Source organism: Tamandua tetradactyla, chromosome 2, assembly GCF_023851605.1.
Source record: "Tamandua tetradactyla isolate mTamTet1 chromosome 2, mTamTet1.pri, whole genome shotgun sequence".
Classification (NCBI taxonomy): Eukaryota; Metazoa; Chordata; class Mammalia; order Pilosa; family Myrmecophagidae; genus Tamandua; species Tamandua tetradactyla.
Window position 1 is genome coordinate 136,791,035 of NC_135328.1, and position 16,755 is coordinate 136,807,789.

General features: G+C 39.1%; 1 pseudogene; it reads left to right on the forward strand.

Annotated features, from left to right (window-relative positions):
* LOC143657470 (serine/threonine-protein kinase Nek7 pseudogene) overlaps window positions 1-15,586 on the forward strand; it is a 42,911-nt pseudogene extending 27,325 nt beyond the window's left edge.
* The last annotated feature ends 1,169 nt before the right edge of the window (window positions 15,587-16,755 follow it).

Consider the following 16,755-nt stretch of genomic DNA (forward strand, 5'->3'; position numbering starts at 1 on the left):
GACAGAACATTTAGACAGAGGATCAATAAAGAAATAAAGAATATGAATAATACAGTAAATGAGCTAGACTTAATGATGTTTTAGAACATTACACCCCACAACAGCAGGATATATCTTTTTCTCAAGTGCTCATGGAGTATTCTCAAGGATAGACCATATTCTGGGTCACAAAGCAAGTCTCAATAAATTTAAAAAGATTGAAATCAAACAATACACTGTCTCACATGATAAAGGAATGAAGTTGGAAATCAATATTAGGCAGAGTGCCAGAAAATTCACAAATATATGGAGGTTCAACAACACACTCTTAAACAACCAATGGGTCAAGGAGGAAATTACAAGAGAAATCAGTAAATATGTCAAGTCAAATGAAAATGAAAACACAACATATCAAAATGTATGGGATGCACCAAGGGCATGGCTAAGAGGGAAATTTATTGCCCTAAATGCCTTTTTCAAAAAAGAAGAAAAAGCAAAAATCGAGGAATTAACTGTCCACTTGGAAGAACTAGAAAAGAGCAGGAAATTAACCCCAAAGAAAGGAAAAGGAAAGAAATATTGAAGATTAGAGCAGAGATAAGTGAAATTGAGAACATGAAAGCAATAGAGAAAATCAATAAAACCAGAAGTTGGTTCTATGAGAAAATAAATAAGATTGATGGACCCTTAGTGTGGCTGGCAAAAAGAAGAAGAGAGAGGATGCAAACAAATAAATTCAGAAATGGAAGAGGAGCCATAACCACTGATGCCACAGAAATAAAGGAAGTAATGATAGGATACTATGAAAAACCTTATGCTAATAAACTCAACTAGATGAAATGGACAACTTCCTAGAAAGGCATGAAAAACCAACATTGACTCGAGAAGAAGTAGACGACCTCAACAAACCAATCACAAGTAAAGACATTGAATCCATCATTAAGAAGCTCCCCAAAAAGAAAAGCCCAGGACCAGATGGCTTCACATGTGATTCTACCAAACATTCAACAAAGAATGACTACCAATCCTGTTCAAACTCTTCAAAAAATTTGAAGAGGAAGAAAAACTATCTAACTCATTCTATGAAGCCAACATCACCCTCATACCAAAGCCAGACAAAGGTATTACAAAAAAAGAAAACTACAGACCAATCTCTCTTATGAATATAGATGCAAAAATCCTCAACAAAATACTAGCAAATCTAATCCAGCAACATATTAAAAGAATTATACATCATGACCAAGTAAGATTCATCCCAGGTATGCAAGGATGGTTCAACATAAGAAAATTAATAATGTAATACACCATATCAATAAATCAAAGCAGAAAAATCACATGATCATCTCGATTGATGCAGAAAAGGCATTTGGCAAAATTCAGCATCCTTTTCTATTGAAAACACCTCAAAGGATAGGAATAGAAGGGAACTTCCTCAACATGATAAAGGAAATATATGGAAAACCCACAGCTAACATCATTTTCCATGAGGAAAAACTGAAAACTTTCCCCCTAAGATCAGGAACAAGATAAGGATATCCACTATCACCACTGTTATTCAACATTGTGTTAGAAGTTCTAGCCAGAGCAATTAGACAAGAAAAATAAATATAAGGCATCAAAATTGGAAAGGAAGAAGTAAAACTCTCTATGTTTGCAGTTGATCTGATACTATATGTTGAAAACCCCGAAAAATCCACAGCAAAACTACTAGAGCTAATAAATGGGTACAGCAAAGTGGCAGGTTACAAGATCAACACTCCAAAAATCTGTAGTGTTTCTATACACTAGTAATGAACAATCAGAGGGGGAAATCATGAAAAAATTCCATTTACAATTGCAACCAAAAGAATAAAATATTTAGGAATAAATTTAACTGAAGAGACAAAAGACCTATACAGAGAAACTATAAGAAATGTTAAAAGAAATCACAGAAGACCTAAATAAATGGAAGGGCATACCGTGTTCATGGATTGGAAGACTAAATATAGTTAAGATGTCAATTCTACCTAAATTATTTACAGATTCAACGCAATACCAATTAAAATCCAAAAAACTTACTTTTCAGAAGTAGAAAAACCAATAACCAAATTTATCTGGAAAGGCAGGGTGCCCCGAATAGCTAAAAGTATCCTGAGAAAGAAACATGAAGCCAGAGGTCTCATGCTACCTGACCTTAAGGTGTATTATGAAGCTACAGTGGTCAAAACAGCATGGCACTGGTATAAAGATAGATATCCTGACTAATTGAATCAAATAGAGTGTTCAGATACAGACCCTCTCATCTGTGGACAGTTGATCTTTGATGAGGCAGTCAAGCCAACTCAGCTGGGACAAGATAGAGACCTGGATATACACATGCAAAAGAATGAAAGAGGACCCATATCTCACACCCTATACAAAAATTAACTCAAAATGGGTCAAAGAGCCAAATATTAGATCTAAGACCATAATACTGTTAGAAGAAAATGAAGGGAAATATCTTATACATATTATAATAGGAGGCAGTTTCCTAGACCTTACACCCAAGGCACGAGCAATGAAGAAAGGAAGAAAGGAAGGAAGGAAGGAAGGAAGAAAGAAAGAAAGAAATGGGAACTCTCAAAATTAAACACTTTTGTGCATCAGAGAATTTCGTCAAGAAAGTAAAAAGACAGCCTACACAATGGGAGACAATATTTGGAAATGATGTATCAGATTAAGGGTCTATTATCCAGAATATATAAAGAGATTGTTCAACTCAACAACAAAAAGACAGACAACCCAATTACAAAATGGGCAAAAGACATGAACAGACACTTCTCAAAAATGGAAATGCAAATGGCCAAAAGGCCTATGAAAAGATGCTCAACTTCCCTGGCTATTAGGGAAATGCAAATCAAAACCACAATGAGATATCATCTCACACCCACCAGAATGGCCATTATCAATAAAACAGAAAATGACAAGTGCTGGAGAGGATGTGGAGAAAGAGGCACACTTATCCACTGTGGTGGGAATGTCAAATGATACAACCACTGTGGAAGGCAGTTTGGCAGTTCCTCAGGAAGCTAAGTATAGAATTACCATATGACCCGGCAATACCATTGCTAGGTATTTACTCAGAGGACATGAGGGCAATGACATAAATGAACATTTGCACACCAATGTTTATAGCAGTATTATTTTCAATTGCCAAGAGATGGAAACAGCCTAAATGTCCATCAACAGAGGAGTGGCTAAACAAGCTGTGGTAAACCTTGTGTCTGATGTTCCTTTTATCTACCTTATCAACAGATGAGTAAAACATATGGAATAAAAATAATAATGGGGGAACAAATGTTAAAATAAAATTAGATTGAAATGCTAGTGATCAATGAAAGGGAGGGGTAAGGGTATTGAATTTTTCCTGTTGTTTTTTATTTTTCTGAATTGATGCAAATGTTCTAAGAAATGATCATGATAATTATGCAACTATGTGATGATATTGTGAATTATTGATTATATATGTAGAACAGAATGATCATTTGTTAAGAATGCTTGTGTTTCTTATCATATTTTTTAATTTAAAAATTAAAAAAATTTTTAAGGTTCCAGGTCAAGATGGCGGCTTAACAACGTGCACATTTTAGTTCATCCTCCAGAACAACTACTAAATAACCAGAAACAGTACAGAACAGCTCCTGGGGCCACATCAGTGACCAGACACACAGCGTACCCCAGTCTGGACCAGGTGGACCGGCTGCGAGCACCCCCCAAAACCGTGAGTTTCCAAAGCTGCGGCGGCCAGCGCCCCTCCCCCACAGGCCGCTTCCCAGAGGGGAAAGGAAAGGACTTTACCAGCAGCAGTGACTGGGCACAATCAAACGCCAATTGTGGAACTAATTAACAGATTCTGACTACTAAAAATAGGCCCCCAGCTTAGGTGAACCCGATCAAAGTGGAGGTTGCTCATTTTTGCCCCGGCACCAAGGGGGCAGGACTGACAGAAAAATGGGGAAAAAAAAAAAAAGAAGGAAACAGGTTTTTGTGGCTGTGTATCTACAAAGGCTTGACTGCCTCTGGATACAGTGACAGGACTTTTCAGGCTGCAACTGCCCCAGGCATAGGCAGAAGTGAGCTCTTTTGGGGGCTTATCTGGAGCCTGTGCCTTCCCCAGGGGAGGGGTGAAGGCCCACCCAGGTGGAATCCCTCCATCAAGGAATTCAGACACCAGTGCTTGGCAATTTGAAGCCATTAAAACCAGCCTACAACCTCTCCTCTGTCTCCAACAAACCCCCAGCCAAAGTTAAAGGTACTGCATCATCTTATGCTGGTGGGACCTGCAGTCAGACAAGCGCCACATACTGGGCAGGATAAGAAAAACAGAGTGCAGAGACTTCACAGGAAAATCTTTCAACCTGCTGGGTCTCATGCTCAGGGAAAAGCGATGCAGGTGACTCTTTCCTCCTGATAGGAGGCCAGTTTGGTCTGGGAAAATCTGGCTGGGGTCTATAATATCTAAGTAGACCCTCCTAAGTGTGTGGAGGGGAAAGGTACCACACAAGCAGGGCAAGAAACAAGAAAACAAGAACTGAAAAATTCTCCTCTGTTAAACAAAACCTAAGCTAAAGGTTCAGATAAAGCTGAACAGAATGTTAAAGAACAGATAGACAACAAATTCATCCAGCAAGAAAACCCTAGATAAAAGAAGTGAAAGCAATCTCCAGAATAAACTAATTAAGGTAATTAAATGCCTAGACACCAGCAAAGAATAACAAATCACACTAAGGAAATTGAAGATATGGCCCAGTCAAAGGAACAAACCAACAATTCAAATGACATACAGGAGCTGAAACAACTAATTCAGAATATACGAACAGACATGGAAAACCTCATCAAAAACCAAATCAATGAATTGAGGGAGGATATAAAAAAGGCAAGGAAGGAACAAAAAGAAGAAACTGAAAGTCTGAAAAAACAAATCACAGAACTTATGGGAATGAAAGACACAGTCGAAGAGATGAAAAAAACAATGGAAACCTACAATGGTAGATTTCGAGAGGCAGAACATAGGATTAATGAACCAGAGGACAGAACATCTGAAATCCAACAAGAAACAGAAACTATAGGGAAAAAAAATGGAAAAATATGAGCAGGGACTTAGGGAATTGAAAGACAATATGAAGCGCATGAATATACGTGTTGTAGGTGTCCCAGAAGGAGAAGAGAATGGAAAAGGAGGAGAAAAACTAATGGAGGAAATTATCACTGAAAATTTCCCAACTCTTATGAAAGACTTAAAATTACAGATTCAAGAAGTGCAGCGTACCCCAAAGAGAACAGATCCAAATAGACATACTCCAAGACATTTAATAATCAGAATGTCCAAGGTCAAAGAGAAAGAGAGGATCTTGAAAGCAGCAAGAGAAAAGCAATCCATCACATACAAGGGAAGCCCAATAAGACTATGCACAGATCTCTCAGCAGAAACCATGGAGGCGAGAAGACAGTGGGATAATATATTTAAATTATTAAAAGAGAAAAACTGCCAAACAAGAATTCTATATCCAGCAAAATTGTCCTTCAAAAATGAGGGAGAAATTAAAACATTTTCAGACAAAAAATCACTGAGAGAATTTGTGACCAAGAGACCAGCTCTGCAAGAAATACTAAAGGGAACACTAGAGACAGATACGAAGACAGAAGAGAGAGGTGTGGAGAAGAGTGTAGAAAGGAAGACTATGAGTAAAGGTAAAAGGAAGGAAAATTAGATATGACATATAAAATCTAGAAGGCAAAATAGTAGAAGAAAGTACTACCCATACAGTAATAACACTGAATGTTAATGGATTAAACTCTCCAATCAAAAGACATAGTCTGGCAGAATGGTTTTAAAAAACAGGACCCATGTATATGCTGTCTCTACTCAAAGGTCACGAGGCCAAGGACACAAATGGACATTTACATGTTTATAGCAGCATTATTAACAATTACCAAGTGATGGAAACAGCCAAAATGTCCATCAACAGAGAGTTGACTAAACAAACTGTGACATTTACATAAGATGGAATATTATGCAGCTGTAAGACAGAATAAAGTTATGAAGTATGTAATAACATGAATGGACCTTAAGGACATTATGCTGAGTGTGATTAGCCAGAAACAAAAGGACAAATACTGTATGGTCTCACTGACATGACCTGACATTAGTGAATAAACTTAGAATATTTCCTTGGTAACAGAGACCATCAGGAGATAGAAATAGGGTGAGATATTGGGTGATCGGAGCTGAAGGGACACAGATTGTACAACAGGACTGAATATAAAATCTCAGATATGGACAGCACAATACTACCTAACAGTAATGTAATTACGTTAAAACACTGAATGAACCTGCATGTGAGAATGATAGAGGGAGGAGGGCTGGGGACATAAATGAAATCAGAAAGAAAGATAGATGGTAAAGATCGAGATGATATAATCTAGGAATGCCTAGAATGTACAATAATAGTGAAATGTACAATGTACAAATTTAAGAAATGTTTTTGCCTGAGGAAGAACAAAGGAATGTCATTATTGCAGGGTGTTGAAAATAGATGATAATTAATACTTCAAAATGTCACCTTATGTGTGAGACTAAAGCAAAAAATGTTTATTTGTTACAAAATTTAGATTTTGACTAGAGCATTTCCTAATATAACTCATGTAGATAGTTTGATTGAATGTCATAAGTACTTGGAATCTCAGGTAGCATATGAGATTTTGTTGGTTTGTCCAGAGTGATGCTCCGATGAATCCCAGAGTGATTTGATCAGTGACTGGAAAAGTATTTGCAAGCCCCCACGGGGAATGGTGAGAGTGGGAAGAAATTCAACTTCCCCAAGTTGAATTCTTGATATTCTCACAAGCAGTGTGGACAACCAAAGCTATAGGCTGAGCCCCCAGGCTTGGGGTATATTCACATGAAACTTTACCCCACAAAGGATAGGTCAAGTCTACTTAAAATTTAGGCCTAAGAGTCACCCCCAAGAGAGCCTCTTTTGTTGCTCAGATGTGGCCTCTCTCTCCAGCCAACACAACGAGCAGTCTCACCACCCTTCCCCTCTCTGCGTGGGACATGACTCCCAGGGGTGTGGACCTTCCTGGCAACATGGGACAGAGATCCTGGAATGAGCTGAGACTCAGCATCAAGGGACTGAGAAAAAACCCTAGAATGAGCTGAGAATTAACATCAAGGGATTGAGAGAACCTTCTCGACCAAAGGGGGAAGAGTGAAATGAGACTAAGTGTCAATGGATGAGATATTCCAAACAGAGTTGAGAGGTTATGCTGGAGGTTATTCTTATGCATTAAGTAGATATCACCTTGTTGTTCAAGATGTAGTGGAGAGGCTGGAGGGAACTGCCTGAAAATGTAGAGCTGTGTTCCAGTAGCCATGTTTCTTGATGATGATTGAACAATGATATAGCTTTCACAATGAGACTCTGCGAATGTGAAAACCGTGTGTCTGATGCTCCGTGTGTCTGATGCTCCTTTCAGCTACTATATCAGCAGAAGAGTAGAACATATGGAATAAAAATAAATAATAGAGGGAACAAATGTTAAAATAAATTTAGTTTGAAATGCTAGTGGTAAATGAAAGCAAGGGGTAAGGAGTATGGTATGTATAATCTTTTTTTTCTCTGTTATCATTTTATTTCTTTTTCTGTTGTCTTTATTTCTTTTTCTAAATTGATGCAAATGTTCTAAGAAATGATGAATATGCAACTATGTGATGATATTAAGAACTACCGATTGTATATGTAGAATGGAATGATCTCTTAATGTTTTGTTTGTTAATTTTTTTAATTAATAAAAAAGTTAAAAAAATTTTTTTAAAAAGAAGTAAGTGTTCAGTCTTATATTTGCTCCCTTGAAAGCAATCTAATTTTTTTCTGCTTGCTTTTAAAATTTTCTCTTTGATTTTCTTAGTTTTACTAATACATACCTTGGAATATGAATTAAAAATTTACCCTACTTGGGCTTTGATGAAATTTCTTGGGCATAGATTAAACTTCTTTAATCTAAGGATCAATGTCTTTTAAAAGTTTTAGAAAATTCTCAAAATAATTGTTTTGGTCGTTTCTCTTTTCTTTCTGGAAATCCAACTAAAAACCTGTTACATTTCTCTTTGTATCCTCTCTGTATCTTACTATCTATTCTGGATATCTTCAACTTTTATCCCTTTACCCAAATCCTCTCTCTACCCTTCTCCCTCTTTATTCTGTATTCGCAGAGGCAGATATTTAGGGATACATTAGTTGGTTTCCTTACTCTCACTTTAGGCTTCCAGCTGCATTTGGCTAATGGGAAACACTGATAGGAAATTAGAGCGTGGAAGAAGATAAGGTTTCTGTATTTAACTCCCCAAGGCTGTCTTACTGTGGAGTTACTATGGTTGTATCCCTCTATGTAGTCATAGGTCCTGCCATATAGCCTTCTTTATACAGCTACCCTTTTTGGATTTTAGTAACAATTTTTTCTCCTTGCCTCTCTACGCTGGGATGTGGGAACAGTTTCCAGTGATACTAACCCAAGTGTACTTAATATGTTTTGTGATTTCCTTAAACCTTGCTGTGGTGGCTCGTAGTTATATACCCCAGAAAAAATTAATCTTAATCTATCCCTGTGGGTGTTAACCCATTGTAAACAGGACTTTTTGATGAGGGTACTTCAGTTAAAGTGTGGCCCAACTGAATCAGGATGGGTCTTAATCCTATTACTGGAGACAATATAGAGATGACCGCAGAGAGAAGGCCATACAGAGCAGCCAGAAGCTGGAAGTCAATGAAAGCTGGAAGAAAAGGAGAAGATACCACCATGTGCATTGCTATACGATGGAAAAGTCAAGGAACCCCAAGGACTGTCAGTCAACCAGAAGATACTGACACCAGGAGGAGGCAAACCTTCTAGCCTTTGAAACCATGAGCCAATAAATTCCTGTTGTTAAACGTTCTAAAAAAGGATCATGATGATGAATATACTACTATGTGATGATATTGCGAATCATTGATTGTACACCATATATGAATGTGTGTATTTTAAGAATGTTTGTGTTTGTTGTTTTGGTTTGTCAGTGAAAAATTAAAAAAAAAATTCCTGTTGTTAAAAAATAAAAGCTGTGGCATATACATACAATGGAATATTATGCAGCTGTAAGACAGAAAAAAGTTATGAAGTATGTAACAACATGGATGAATCTTAAGGACAATATGCTGCGTGAGATTAGCCAGAAACAAAAGGGCAAATACTATATGGTCTCACTGATATGAATTAACATTAATGAATGAACTTGGATAATTTCAGTTAAGAACAGAGGTCATCAGGATATAGAAATAGGGTAGATATTGGGTAATTGGAGCTGAAGGGATACAGACTGTGCAACAAGACTGATTGTAAAAATTCAGAAATGGACAGCACAATACTACCTAACTGTAATACAATAATGTTAGAACACTGAATGAAGCCAAATGTGGGAATGATAGAGGGAGGAGGGCTGGGGGCACAAATGAAATCAGAAGGGAAGATATACAATAAAGACTGAGATGGTATAACCTAGGAATGCCTACAGTGTGTAATCATAGTGACTAAATGTACAATTTAAAAATGTTTTGCATGAGGAAAAACAAAACAATGTCAATAATTCAGGGTGTTGAAAACAGATGGTAACTAATACCTTAAAACTTTAACTTATGTGTGAGATTAAGCAATAAATGTTAGATACAAAATTTATATTTTGACTAGTGCATTTCCTATTATAACTTATGTGGACAGCCTAACTGAACACAATAAGTACATGGAACCTTGAGTAAGACATGAGATTTTGTAGGTTTGTCCAGAGTAATGCCCCGATAAATACCAGAGGGATTTGAACAGTGAATAAAAAAAGTATTTGCAAAGTCCCCTTGGGGGAATGGTGAGAAAGGGGGAAAATTCACCTTCCCCATGTGGAGAATTCTTGATATTCTCACAAGCAGTGGGGACAACCAAAGCAATAGGCTGAGCTATATCATTATACAATACAAGTTTGTTCATATGAAACTTATCCCTGCAAAGGATAGGCTAAGCTTACTTAAAATCAGGCCTAAGAGTCACTCCCAAGAGAACCTCTTCTGTTGCTCAGATGTGGCCTCTCTCTCTCAGCCAAAATGACAAGCAAACTTACTGCCCTCCCCCTCTCTACATGGGACATGACTCCCAGGGGTGTGGACCTTCCTGGCAACATGGGACAGAAATCCTAGTATGAGTCGGGACTGAGCACCAAGAGATTGAGAAAACCTTCTCAATGAAAGGGGGAAGAGAGAAATGAATCAAAATAAAGTGTCAGTTGCTGAGAGATTCCAAACAGAGTCGAGAGGTTATCCTGGAGGTTATTCATATGCATTAAATAGATATTACATTTTTAGTTAAAGCGTAACAGAGAGGCTGGCGGGAACTGCCTGAAAATGTAGAGCTGTGTTCCAGAAGCCATGTTTCTTGGAGATAATTGTATAATGATATAGCTTTTGCAATGTGACTGTGTGATTGTGAAAACCTTGTGTCTGATGCTTCCTTTATCTACCTTATGGATAGATGAGTAAAATAAATGGATTAAAAATAAATAAATAACAGGGGGAACAAATGTCAAAATAAATTTAGTAGATTGGAAAAAAAACGGAGCCTAGACCTAAATGTAACACCTAAAACTATAAAACTTCTAGAAGAAAACTTTGGAGATTATTTTTGTGACCTTAGGGCAGGCAAAGATTACTTACATATGACACCAAAAGCATGACCCATAAAAAATTGATAAATTGGACTTCATCAAAATTTAAAATTTCAGCTTTTCAAAAGATACTGCTAATAGAATGAAAGTCCAAAATCTGGGAGAATATCTTCTCAAAGCATATGTCTAATAAAGCACTCATATCCAGAATATAGTTTAAAAACTCTCAAACTTAATGAGAAAAAAAAATTAATGGGCAGCTCCCCCCTACATGGGACATGACATCCAGGGGTGAAAGTCACTCTGGCAATGTGGGAAAGGACTCCCAGGGATGAATCCAGACCTGGCACCATGTGATAAACAATTACATCCTGACCAAATGGGGGAAAAGAAGTGTAATTAATAAAGTATCAGTGGCAGAGACAGTTCAAATAGAGTAGAGAGGCTACACTAGAGGTTGATCTTATGCAAGTTTCAGTTAGACCTTGCTACCTATCATAACTTGCCAACCCTCAACCAGGACCATTCCAGCCAATCCTAAAGAACACCTGGGGCAATTTACAAGATTCTACAAGGGTTCCAGGCACTAGAGTAACTTTCCAGAAACCTACAACCTCCAGATGGGTCCCTGGTCCAGATAAGTCCTGAAACATGGCCCAGCCTCTCCAGAACATCAGATAGTCCATCTCCCTACCCCATATTAGTGACAGACCCTTCCAATATCAAAAATTTAGAATTGCCATAGCCCAAACAACCCTAATGAGAGGTATGGAAAGATCACAGGTGGTGGTGGAATTATACATAGAAGATAGGGCTTAAATGAATATGAATGCTGAATCATTAAATTGGTATCTCTTTCAGACTCCAGTATTTTAGAGCAGCTAGAAGTAAAAACCTAAAACTGTGAAATTGTAACCCATGTCAAAGTCTGAAATATGTTCTACAATTAATTGTGGTGCTGTGCTTGGAAATTTATAGCTTTTTTGTATATATGCTATTGTTCACAAAAAAAAAAGGGGAAAAAGTCTATTGTGATGATAAAAAAGTATTTAAGCCCTCTAGCCTCCTATATTCTGGAACAACTAGAAAGAAAAACATGAGAGGACTGTACGGTTAGCCCATGACAAACTCTGGGATCTATCCTGTAACCACTTTTTGAAGAGTGCTTTGAAAACTATTGCTTTTTTATTTCTTTGCTTTGTATATATGTTATACTATACAATAAAAAAAGTTTTAAGAAAAGTTAATGGGCAAATGATTGGACGGACATTTCACCAAAGATGTACAGGTAGCAAAGCAGCACATGAAAAGATGCATTAGGAAAATGAAGATTAAAACCACAAATTCCCACTATATACCTATTAGAATAGCTAAAATAAAAAGACTGACCGTCCCAAGTGTTAGCAAGGATGTAGAGGAACCGGATCTCTCAAACACTGTTGGTGGGAATGTAAGATGGTATAAACACTTTGTAAAACAGTTTGGCAGTTGCCTAAAAAGTTAAGCATATACCTAACATTTGATGCAGGCATCCTACTCCTAGATATATACCCAAGAAAAAAGACCTATTCATGAATTATTTGTAGCAGCCTTCTTTTAATAGCCAAAAACTGAAAATGATTCAAATGTCCATCAACAGGTGAACGTATAAACCAATTGCATACGTCCACATGCTGAATCCATAAAAATGAATGGACTTCTGACATATACAAGAATACAGATGAATCAGGAAAAAATATGCTAAATGAAAAAAGACAGACAAAAGAAGAGACTATACAGTATGATTCAATTTATAAAAAACCTCAGAAAATTCAAACTACTCTGTAGTGACAGAAAGCAGTTCAGTGGTTGCCAAGGAAAGGGGAAAGAATTACAAAGGGTCCTGAGGAAACTTTTGGATGATGGACATGTCCATTGTATTGACTGGTGATAGTTTCATGGCTGTAAACCCTCAAGTTATCAAATTATCCACTTTGAATATGTGCAGTTTATTTTATGTCAATTACACCTTGATAAAGGTATTAAGAAAAAAAGATAACGCCAAGATCCAGAAAGATGAGTCCCACGACCTTGACGATGCCTCCTGCAGGATGTGCAGCGGAGCTGCACCAGGCCCTCACCCCTACACCTACCAGGGCCACCCTTTTTCTGAGCACAAGACTAGGGCTTTGCACAAGCTCCAAATATGTAAATGACAAAAACAATCAGACTAGCCTGTCTTTTCCCTTAATATCCTTACAGACCACTGCCTCCATATTAACTAGAAGCCAAGATACAACAAATGTGCACTTATGAAACTCCAGCTTCATCCCACTCCTTCTCTGGGAAAGACTTCAAATTCAAAATCCTTAATTCTAGGAAAGATAGCACAAACAGGTCTATTTTACTACCAGAAGAGATGCCTCACCAGAGATCCAATTTGTGTTATTTCTTAATGAAGAGCTATTTCTCTCTATGCTGTAGTATAAATGAGGACAAGAAAACACCTGGATATCACCCAGGATCACTCTGTTACATTTAGGTACTGCTACACGTAATAGAAAAGCCAGTCATATGAGGGTTTATTCTCCCACTTTATGGAAGACCAAAAGTAAACAGTCAGGAACTGTTTGGGCAGCTCTGTTGAAGTCATCAGGGTCTCAGCCTTCTTTTGTCTCGTCTAGCATGGGGCTTCCATCCTCAAAGCCATATTATGTCTGCTGAAGCTCTCTGATCTGAACAGGAGGAGGAGGAGGAAGGGGAAAGGCAAAAGAAGTCAGATTGTCCTGGAAGATAAAAGCCACACTATCCAGAGGATGGAGAGGTGGGGATCATCAGAGACCAGGTGTCTCGTGATTTGCAGTCAGAGAGGTGGTGGACACTGGAACCAATTCTGGAATAGCACTTGGGCTGTCTTATTCCCTGAAGGAGTTGGTCACTAGAGCTGAGACATGGCCTCTGAGTATGAGGAGCACATTATTGCATGCAGTACTAAGATTTTCCTTTCCCTGAAGACCTTACATCTTTCTCTGAGGATACGCAGCTGCCACATGTTTCTGGGATTCCAGTGGCAAGCTGGGTAAATGAGCAGGGTGGGACAAGGGGACTGTTTGCTGTCCCTGAGCACACACTTGAAAAGTGTAACTTTTCATCAGATTCATAAAAGTAAGTATTTTATTAGGAGTAGTGTGACAGCAACAGGAAGTCTATTCGAACTGTAATGAAAGGTTGGTTTCAGACAGTAAGAGACACAGAGAAGGTAGTCAAAGAGTGGTTGCTTTCTTCAGAGCTGGCTCTCCTGCCAGCCAACCACAGGCTGCACCCGCCCAAGCCCAGATGTCTGATGTTAGAAACCAGTTAGTATCTGCCTCATACCCTGTGAGTGGCCTCACCACGCCCTGTGAAAATTGACTCCGGGAAGCCTCGGCCTGTGAGGTGTCAGAGATTGAAGGAGCTGTAGCCCATTGGGGCATAACCTCAGGAAGTGGGCAGCCCACCCCTGAAGAGTCAATCCCACTCCTGGAACCACAAAGGGAGTTGGAAACTTTTCCCTTGCTTTAGAGTGCCAGCCGCACTGCTCCCCAAAACCAGTTTCTACTCAGCTACTGGGCTTCACCACCACAGTCTGTGAGCAGGATCAGAGTGAGTCCAGCTGTACTCCACCCCCTCAAAACACTTAGAGCACTAGAGGTCCCTGGACACAAGCACAAAAGATAGACGGCCCAGAGGGGATATCCTAGACTTCTGGGCCTCCTGCCCAACTGGGGCGCCTCAGCTGTAATTATAAAGTAATGCATTCCTTATGTTTTGAAAGCATCCAGAGAGAACTGAAAGGTATAAGGTAAAATAAGTCGCCCTCCTCCCCATACCTCACCACACTCCAGGGATTACAATATACAGTTTCTAGTATATCATTCCAGAAAGCCTCTGTTCAAAGTATATGCTATTGAATGTATTTGGAAGAATTTTACTTACAAACAATTCAATTAATAATAGTCACTAATTTATAAAATACATCTCATTTACCTAGAAATTAGAGAAATTTACCTAGAAAAGCAAAAACAAAACAACTAAAAACTGTAAAAGTGGACATTCAATCCTTCCACCGGGCAATTTTTGAAATGACCACCAGGTGTCAGGGTTAGCAATAATATTCCCCAAATTACAACTGGAAAGTTGTAAGAGGAAAGTGGTGGAAATGAGATGGCAAGATCTCTCTAAGCAGGATTATTTGGCCCTTTGGCCCTATATTTCATTTCCTTAAGGTTGGGGGGAAGTAGGGAAGGGAGCTGCCGAAAAAAATACTAAACTCTGAGATCATAGATTCCCATTCAGTTGGGTACTCTTTGATCTCTAAAGAAGTTGTATTAAACTGTACATGTGAAATGTAAAACCTGGCTGGGCAGTCTGCCCTCCTACAGCTATGAGGCCACCTGTGGAAGTCAGAGCCACTCTCTCCTCTCCTCAGTCAAAAGGCCAACATAAGGGACACCAACAGGAGGATGGTTCAGCTATTGCCATCCTGGTTTAAAAAGAGTATTTCCAGTTTTATGTGTAGGCATACTACCTATTTAACCCTTCACATCACAGTCCTTAATTCACTTCCTATCTGACTCTCTCATATCTATGTCCCTTATCAGGCCTGACCTGGCTGCTGTCTACAGCTTTAGACCCGGAAAACATTCGCATTCTGTGCTTAAGGGCAAGTGGGGCGTCTCCTTCACAACTTTGTCACACGGCTCTCCCTCCAGGAGCACTGCAGCAGCCTCAGCACAGGGGGCCGGGCTGCTCCCACATGCAGGCTCCACGCAGCTAGCTGATGGAGTCAGACGCATGGCAGAGGACTCCAGAAGACCCCCATGGCAAGCCTCATTCTCTGTCTTCTTGGATCACCAGCACCTGTCCTGGCAGGAAAGGGGAGGTTGACTCAGTTACAGCACAGCCCTGTGCTGCAGAGACTACGACCCTGGCTTCCGGATGACACTTCTTCAATGGGAAGGCACAGCTGGATGGCGTCAGGAAGGTAGAAGAATCTTTTCAACATGGCCCAGTTGGCACTTGTCTAGGCTGTTCCCTGGACCACATCCCATTTCTTGGCCATCAGGCTAGGGCAGCCTTCCAGCCCAGCTCTTGAAGAGCTTGGGTCGGAACAGCCCCAAGAACAAAGAACACGCTGGTCAGAGAGTTAGGCATGGATTTTATTGGGACTTACGAACAGGAGAAAATCTTTCCCGGTGGCAGCTGTCTGGAAAATGGAAGTCAGTGCTTCACAAAGAGGTGGGGAGTGCAAGGGACAGCTCTTAGGGGGTTAGGAAAAAGATATTCCATAGGGTATGAGAATGGAGTTTCAGCAAGGTCTCGTGATACAGGGGTCTGGAGGTTTGTTATCAACAATGATAAAGGAAGGGGAGTTTTAATGCTTTGTTTACATAACATCTGTACATTCCCCTCCCCCCTCCAAGAGGTCTCTTGACCTTTAACTTCTGTCCCTGTCATTTTAAGCAGCTACGTGCAGTAACTTATACTCAATACAGAGTCAGACAGGGGTGATACCCCTCACAGATGCCAAGATTGGAGAAGGAAGCAAATAGAAGGCAGTATGAGGAAAAGGAAGTTAGGAAAGTGTTCAACATTTCATGGACAATGTTGTTGATATTTAAATTCTACTTGTAACTTGAGATCTCCAGAATTCTGACAGGCAGATTAAGGCAACCATTCTATGTGAGTTGAATGACCTCATCTGCTAAACTGGCACATCCTATATAGGCCACAGGAAGCAGCAGTAATTATTTTAGTCACTAAGCACCTTAAATGATACATGCATAATTTAAAATGATACACCTGTGGTGCCGTACACATAATAAAAATGCCAGTTATTATTAAAACTCAGGTGGTATTCATATACAAATACGACCATTTTGATGTTTCATAGTGAGCTACACTCTGTACATGTCAAATGCTTAATTTAAAAAGAAAAGGTGTAAAACAATATCTATATTGGGATCTACATTAATTTACCATGACTAGTATAATAACTTATTTTGATGTGGTCGACATGGGTATGGCAAGTGAGATTTTTTTTTACCCATTATCCT